This window comes from Mastomys coucha, unplaced genomic scaffold, assembly GCF_008632895.1.
Source record: "Mastomys coucha isolate ucsf_1 unplaced genomic scaffold, UCSF_Mcou_1 pScaffold16, whole genome shotgun sequence".
NCBI lineage: Eukaryota > Metazoa > Chordata > Mammalia > Rodentia > Muridae > Mastomys > Mastomys coucha.
In genome coordinates this window covers 44819571-44828247 of record NW_022196898.1, presented here as the reverse complement: position 1 = coordinate 44828247, position 8677 = coordinate 44819571, and the positions used below count along the sequence as shown (strand labels likewise).

The 8677-nt window shown below is 40.0% G+C and overlaps 1 pseudogene; it reads left to right on the top strand.

Annotated features, from left to right (window-relative positions):
* The first annotated feature begins 7848 nt into the window (after positions 1-7848).
* Positions 7849-7980, top strand: LOC116094189 (annotated as a pseudogene).
* Positions 7981-8677: the final 697 nt, after the last annotated feature.

Sequence of the window (8677 nt, the reverse complement as noted above, 5' to 3'; positions counted from 1 at the left end):
CCCAGCGAGCTAAGTCTCTGGTTTCGGTTTTGAGTTCTTTAGTGAGCCCAGCAGGGCTCCCACAAAGAAGAAAGTAATAGAGTTGTGTGTCACTTGGTAACACAAGAAGAAGGAAAGGGAGGGGCAGGGAGCCTGAGGAAGGGAATGGGGGAGTAAGAACAACACATCCGGTTATTATGAATGCTATAATGATGTCTATTCCTTCACATGCTACGTAAGAAAAAGATGCCTGGGCTTTGGGGTTAAGCTTATAGAGTACTTGTCTAGCCAGCCTAAGGCTCTGGGTTTGGTCCTTGGCAAAAAATAAAAATTGAAAAATAAATATATAAATAAAAAAGGCCAAATTCAAAACAAAAAACTATATCAAAAATAATGACCAGAGAAATACATCACTATTGAGAGAACAAAATACAGTACCAGCAATAAACCCCCCAACTAAATATATACAAATTGCCTAAAACGTATTTTAAGTAATACAAGGAGGTTCAACGACCCTCAAGAAATCACAGAGAAAGAGCTCACCCAAAGCACAAAAGCAGTGACCCAAACAAGATGCCTTAACAGACTGAAATTGTTAAAAAAAAAAAAAAAAAAAAAAAAAAAAAAAACTCAAATCCTAGAGCTGAAAACCAATAAGTTAAGAGAAGAAAATGCAACTGAAAACATCAACAAAAGTGATCATGTAAAAAAAGAAAAAGGTCATGAGCTAGAAGACAAATCACTTAAAAATATAGTCAGGGAAGATAAAAGGGAAAAATGAGCAAAACTTCATGAGATTTGTGCGGCCAACAGCATCCAAAGGGAAAATGTTTCTATCATAGGAGTTTAAGAAGAAGAGACCCTGTTACATGAGAAAAGTCCCTAACAGCAGAAACATCCCAGAAACTGATCCCACACAAGCAGAGTTTTTAGGTGCCGTGAACAGACAAAACCCCAATGACTTGCAGAAACTACATCTTCCCTGAAGATTCAGTTCCTTGGTGAAGCTGTTTCTACCCCATGTGGTGTCCATTGTAGCCCTGTGGAGCTTGAGGCCCCCAGAGAGAGCTGCAGTCCAATGGACTGACAGCTGCTACAAGTCTGCTTTCCACCAGTAGTGGTGAGCTTGAACTGCACCGGATAACTCAGGATTGATGAGGACCTCGTACAGTGTGCAAGTTCCTCAGATCCAGTAGTGAGAATTCAAGCCATCCGATCATGGCTATTTTCTAAGACTGGCTGATAGTTAGGTCCACTGACATTTGAGAACCTTTGTTCTGGTCCCTGCTTGCACTTGGCAAGGTGCCATGATAATTTCTGAAAAGAAAAGCCAGAGAGAATGCCTTCTGTCTCTTTATAGTCAATATACCAGTTGACTTATCGAGATTTTCCTGTTTTTTTTTTTTTTATTTAAAAAAGATTATTAACTACGTGTGTTATATGTTGGGGTATATGCATATGAGAAGAGGTGTTCCTAGAACCTAAAAGATGATAGATTCCCTGGAGTTGGAGTTACTCGTGTGTAAGCCACCCTTTATGGGTGCTAGGAAACAAATATAGGCCCCCTTTCCATACTTGGACTGCCTGGTTGAGCCTCAGTGGGAGAAGATGTCCCTAGTCCTGCTGGGACCAGATAAATGTTCCTAGGTGGGTTGGTACCCAAGGGGGGTGTCCCCCTTCTCTGAGAAGAAGGGGAGGGGACAGTAGGAGGAGGGATTTATAAGAGTAGGACTGGGAAAGGGGGAATTGGCTGTGATCGGGATGTAAGGCAAATAAAGAAAATAAACTATTGAAATAAAATGAAGAAGAGGGTTCTGGAGAGATGGCTCAGCAGTTAAGAGTGCTGACTGCTCTTCCAGAGGACCCAGGTTCAATTCCCAGCCACCACAGGTGACTCACAATCGTCTATAAAGGGATCTGATGCCCTCTCTGGCATGTAGGTGTACATGCAGCAAAACATTCATTCATAAATAAATAGATTTTAAAATGCAAGAGGTTTTTTAAAAAATGAAGGACTAAAAATAGACAAATGAAAGCCAAGGAAGTTTATCACCACAAGGTTTTCTACAGGAATGCTAAAGGGAAGTTCTCTAAGCAGAAAGATAAAGGGATTGGTAACATAAAAACATCAGAAAAAGCTGGACAGTGGCCTTTAATCCCAGCATTCATGAGGCAGAGGCGGATAAATCTCTATGAGTTCAAGGACAGCCTGGATTATAAATTGAGTTCCAGGATAGTCAGGGCTACACAGAGAAACCCTGTCTCAAAACAAAACAAAACAAAACAAAACAAAACAAAACAAACAAAAAAGATAAGAAAGTAGGAAATTCTCTGCAAGCTAAGTAAATTACATACATTGTTAATATGAAGTTTAAAAATAAAACTATCATGATAGTAGCCACAATAATTTGTTAATGATATAAAACAAAACATGAAAATCTGCACACCAAAATCAAGATCAGAATGGATGTTATGAGGTTAAACTGTTTATTATCTTTTATGATTGATATTATCATCTTAAAATAGCCAATTTTATGTAAATGTTATGATAACCAGGCTATAGTGAAATACATAAGAGATAGTAAGGAATGAAGCAAAGCATGCAGAGAAAAGGCATCCAGTCATCATGGAGAACCACAACCGAGGAAAGGAAAATGGATTTACAAATAACCTGAAAACAATTAACAAAGACAAAGGAAGTCCTTAGCTGCCAGTAATTATCTTGAATATAAATGGATTAACTATCCAACCAGAAGAGGTAGAGTGACTGAATGGATAAGAATGCAAAACTCGCTGGGCGGTGGTGCATGCCTTTAATCCCAGCACTTGGGAGGCAGAGGCAGGTAGATTTCTGAGTTCGAGGCCAGCCTGGTCTACAGAGTGAGTTCCAGGACAGCCAAGGCTACACAGAGAAACCCTGTCTCGAAAAAAACAAAACAAAACAAAGAATGCAAAACTCAACTATATGCTGCCTACCAGAAATTCACGGACTGAAAATGAAAGGATGCAAACGGAAACCAAGAGGGAGTGAAAGACCCCCGTAGGGGAACCCCCACTCGAATCTCGGGAGATGTGCACCCAAAGAATCATGAGACACCGTCTTGATGCAAACACATGAGGCAGTTTAATATTGGAGCACTCCGGGCCAACACATATCTTGCGCAGGAGACAGTGGAATTGACCACGAGGCTCAAGGGTTAGGGGTTTATATAGGGAAAAGGTCTGAGGGAACAAAAGAATTGGTGTGGCTATACATAATTGGCTATTTTAAATGTAGTTTGTGCAGATCAGAGCGGAAAATTCCTAAAAGAGGGGTGCTATTCGGGGGTTTCTAGCTGACCTTCAACTATATCTAAGAGGACCAGATGGCCCATTACTCAGTGTCCGCCCAGGCACATCCTTGCATGTCTGGTTCTATCTATTTTGGTTCTATCTTTATGGTTTATGTCTTTCTGACCTGTCAGTCCCTGGGATATCTAACAGCTTGTTTGCTTAGATTTGTTTGAACATTCACAGGCCTAGCCCACGGTGTCTTTCTTCAACTTGTAATTTTCACACGCTTCAAACTCAATTCCTCTTTTCAAAACTTAATTTCTCCTTTCAAGAGCAGGAAAGAAGTCTCTAAGTCAAAAACTAAAGGGAGGGAGGGAGGAAGTGGAGTGGAAGACACTATATAATGGTATTAGAATTGATTCATTAAGAATAAAGCACTTGAAAAATACATGCACATCACATTGAAGTACCTAAACAGATAATCAAATGTAGGGAGCCAGGTTAATCCAAGGCTTTCTTAGAGGTCCTGATGAAAGGACTAAAAGAACAACATTTCTATGTCCTGGCCTAGGGGCAGCCTTGGCAAGGGCTGGGCTGGGGCTGGGCTGGGGCTGGGCTGGGGCTGGGCTGGGCCAGGGCCTGGAAGAAGTTCAGGTTTTAGTGGAATCCTGAAAATCCCTTGCCCCTGAGACTGGAGTTATCTATGTGCTCAGTCTGTGGCGCACTTAAGATATCCTGTGTTCCCTTAATGCAACATTGCTTTATTAACGTTCTGCTGACTTTGTTCCTTTCCCCACTGCAAACCTAGCTGCACTTCTTAATAAATGTGCTTGGTATTAGCTATCAGTCTCTGCAAGACCTCCTGGTTCTAGCTTTCCTATTTTCTTTATTTTCTTATCCCTAGTCCCTGCCTTTAGGAGCTTGTCACTGAAGAACAACTTGCTGGTCTAGGTCAAGAAAGTATATGTGTGTGTGTGTGTGTGTGTGTGTATAGAGAGAGGGAGAGAGACAGCAAACATATATATACATATATACATATATACATATATACATATATATATAGAGAGAGAGAGGGAGAGAGACAGACAGACAGACAGACAGAGTACAGTAATAGTATCAGTCTTCAATACCCTCTTTCAATAATGGATAAATAATACCAGGCAGTGGTGGTGCACGCCTTTAATCCCAGCACTTGGGAGGCAGAGGAAGGTGGATTTCAGAGTTCAAGGCCAACCTGGTCTACAGAGTGAGTTCCAGGACAACCAGGGCTACACAGAGAAACCCTGTCTCAAAAAAAAAAAAAAAAAAAAAGGTAAATAACCCAGACACATAGTCAATAGGGAAACATTGGTCTGAACTACACTTTGAGCTAAATAGAACAGTCTGTCCTATAACACAAGATGATATATTCTTCTTAAGTGTACATGGAACATTCTCTGGGGTGAGTCAAAGGTTAGGCCATAAAACAAGTCTTAAAATATTTAAGGGGGTTGAACTTATGTGGTGGATTTTTTTCTGACTAGTGATGTGAACCTAGAAGTCAGAAACAGAAGCAATTTCAGAAGATTCACAGATGTGTGGACATTAAATGGCACCCTCCTAACCACCAACAGGTCAGAGAAGAAGTAAAACATGAGGCCGGAAGCCATGTGGAAAAAGCCATGACATACAAAGCATGGCAGACGCAGTTCTGAAGGAAATATCATCCAAAGTATTTGAACAAAGGCCTACCTCAAAGCAATGACAATCAACCAAGCTAATTTGAAGCCAGAAAAAGAGGAATAAAGTAAGCTCAGAGTTAGCAGAAAGAAGACAATAATGTAAGAACTAAAAATAAACACTAAAAATGACCAATAAAATGAAGAAAAATAAAATTAAGACTGTGTTATCTAAGAAAATGCAGAGAAGACCAGTGATTCAGAATTGGAAATGAAAGAGAAGACATTCAAGTCTTAGTTCAGGAATAAACTGTTAATAAAATGTGTCTGTGGACAGTTACATGGTAATGAATAGGATAATTTAGAAAAGAAGATAAATTCTGAATATTCTTAACAAGACTGAACCATAAAACAATAGAAAACATGAATATGAGGAGAATGAATTAGTAATAAAAAAAGCCTTCCATCAATGAATTCCCCCAAGCTTGCTTGCTTTATTCTAAACCCTACCAAATACTTACATCAGAACTAATGTTAATGCTTCCCAACCCTTTCCCTAAAATGGAAGGTATTATGTTAGAATTTAGTCCCTAATGTAAGAAGATCACCCTTTCAGAAGTAAGAATGGGAGGCTGGAGAGATGGCTCAGTGGTTAAGAGCACTGTACTGCTCTTCCAGAGGTCCTGAGTTCAATTCCCAGCAACCACATGGTGGCTCACAACTATCTGTAATGGGATCCGGTGCAGTCTTCTGATGTGTGTCTAAAGACAGCTACAGTGTATTCATATAAATAAAAATAAATCTTAATAAAAAAGTAAGAATGGGAGTACTGATCCATAGTTAAAAGGAGTGTTTTCCTCTTCCTACATGTAAGGATGCAGCAAGAAAGTTCATCCTTCAAATTAGAACTAGATGCTATGAACTGGTGCTTAGCTTCATCCTGCTAGCTTTGAGAAGTATGAGCAATAAGATCGTATTATTCAGAAATTACTGCATCATCCCTAGTAGACTGATACAGAAGGAAAGCTTCCAAATTCATTTGACAATGCAAGCATTAGCCTGACATCAGAGTCAAACAAAGCTACCAGAAGGGAAGAAAATCTCAGGCCAGTATCCCTGATGAACATAAATATAAATCTACTAGCAACATGGATTCAACAGTCTCTAAAAGGTTCATCCATCAATCAAGTGGGGTCTGTCACTGAAACAAAAGGATCATTCCATATACATGAATCTATAAGCATAATACATGACTCCGCAAAGGAAGTCAGCTCAGTATATTCAAAGAAGGTTTTCAATAAAGTCAGTAGACTTTCTTGATAAAATTCTCAACAAGTTATCTTTAGAAGCAATTCAGGAAAAGACAGTCATAGCAAGCCTCTAGCCAGCACCATTCTCAGTGGTGAGAAGTTAAGAGCTTTCCCACTGAGATCAGAGATGAAGCATGAATGTCCACTGTTGCCATTTCAATTAAGCTCACTACTGGAAATCCAGAGCAAATAAGGCAAGAGAAGCGAATAAAAGGTATTTAACTTGGAGAGGAAGAAGTTGAATTGTCTGTTTACAGACATCGAGAAAGCACAGAGAAAAAAACTCTTATGACTCCAAAAACCACCTGAGCTAATAGCTGAACCAGTAGAGTTGAAGTATATACAAAGCCACTGTCCCCAAACCAGTGTGCTTCTGTGCCCCGATGATAATGAATCAAGGAAGCAGTCACATCTACAGCAGTGAAAGAGGAATAAATTTAACAAAGTGTGTAATGTATTTACAGAGGAGACGGAAACGTTAATGAAAGGAACAAAACAGGTATAGATGAACGGGAAGATGTTCTGTGTTCATGGATTGGAAAGGTTAAAATGTCCATAATGCTCAAAGAAATCTACAAATTCAGTATCATCCCTGCTGAAATGGAAGTTTTCACAGAAATAGAAAAAGAATCCTGAAATGTACATGGAGCCACAGGAGGCCCCAAATATCAAAGAAGTCTTGAGCAACAAGAGTAAAGCTAGAGACAATATATTACTGGATTGGATAGTGCACTATAGCAACAACAGAAACCCCACATGGTCATGCCATAAAACAGCCATGCAGACCAATGAGTCATAACAGAGAACCTAGAAATAAATTTACCCAAGGTTGACAGATTTTCAACAAAGACACTGAGAACTGAAAGTGGGACAAAGGTAGCGTCTTCAATGAGCAGCAGTGGGAAAACTGGCCACCCACATGCAGGAGACAGGAATTCTGACTATCAGCAGGTTGTCTAAAAGCTCTGAATGGGGGCAGGAACACCCACCCCTAAGGCATGCATGTGAGCATAAGAGTGCTCACACCTACGTGTGTAATATGTGAGGTGCCTCAGATCTTATGTCACTCTCTGTCTTAGTGTCCAGACATAGGGTCTCTTAGTGAGCTGGAAGCTTTCTGTTTCTCCCTGACTGGTGGCTGGCCAGTCAGCTCTGCAGATTGTTCCATCTCCAACCTCCAATGGTGGGGTTCTAGTCATGAGCAGCCGTGTTCAACTTTTTCTCTGGGTGCTAGGGATTTGAACTCAGGTCCTCATACTTTCAGAGCCAGTGTTCTAATATTAGAGGCATCTCTAGTTTGCATAGACATTTCTCAAAAGATGACATTGGTAGCTAGTAAGAATAAAAACTGTTCAGTATTTTTTAATTATCAGGGATGCACAAATCAAAACCGCCATGAGAGGTCATTTCGTGTGTGAGAATGGCTGTTACCAATAAGATTAGTGATACCAAGTCCTGACCAGGAGGAAGAGAAGAGAGTTCTTGCACATTGTTAGTGGGAATCTAAATGACTACGTATAGAAAACAGTATAGAGGAGCTTCAAAAATTTGAAAATGGAACCTTGGTGGCCATTGAAGTCCAATCCTTCTCATCCACCCACCTTGCTTCCACTATTCCTTGGACAACCATGCCTGACAAACCCAATATGGCTGAGATCAAGAAATATAGTAAGTTGAAATTAAAGAAGCCAGAAAGGCAAGAGAAAAATCTGCTTTCAAAAGAACTGATTGACCAGGAAAAGCAAGCAGGTGTGTCGTAATGAGTACCAGCATGCTGTATACAGCCCACAAGCATTGTCGTCTTATTTGCTTCCTTTAGCTGTTTAACTTCATAAGATGCAAAGAGGTTGGATAAGGTTTAAATGACTGTGTGGCCCTTTCCCATCAAAGAATCCGAACTGCTGTTCAGAAAGGCCATGCCTGCCACTCTGGCTGGTGGAGAAGGAAAAGAATCTGCAGGCTAATGAGGGAAGCGCTGGGTGGGAGATGGTGAAACCTAGAGTAAAATCCAAAACGATGCAAGGCATCCTTGCAGGCTGGAAAATGCAGTCGAGTCAGAATGCCATTGTTTTGTCCAAATGATTTTAATTATTGGAATATACATTTTTAAATATCCAAATGAAAAGCTTCAAAACTTGAAGAGAATTGCAAATGCAACTATCATATGATTTATTCACCCTGCTATTGGGTCAGCATCCAATAGAAAACAGGGCAGTATGTCAAAACATATCCACAATCCCATGTCATGGTAGCATCGTTTATAATGTTCAAGATATAAGAAATAAAACCATGTTTATTACTAGATATCTGAATGAAGAAAATGAGTATATGCACAATAGAATACTATTTAAAAATGAGGATACATTGTCACTAGTGACAACATGGATGGAACTGGAGATACTATTTGTTAAGTAAATCAAGCCAGACACGTAGACAAACACCGCACAATGTCACTTT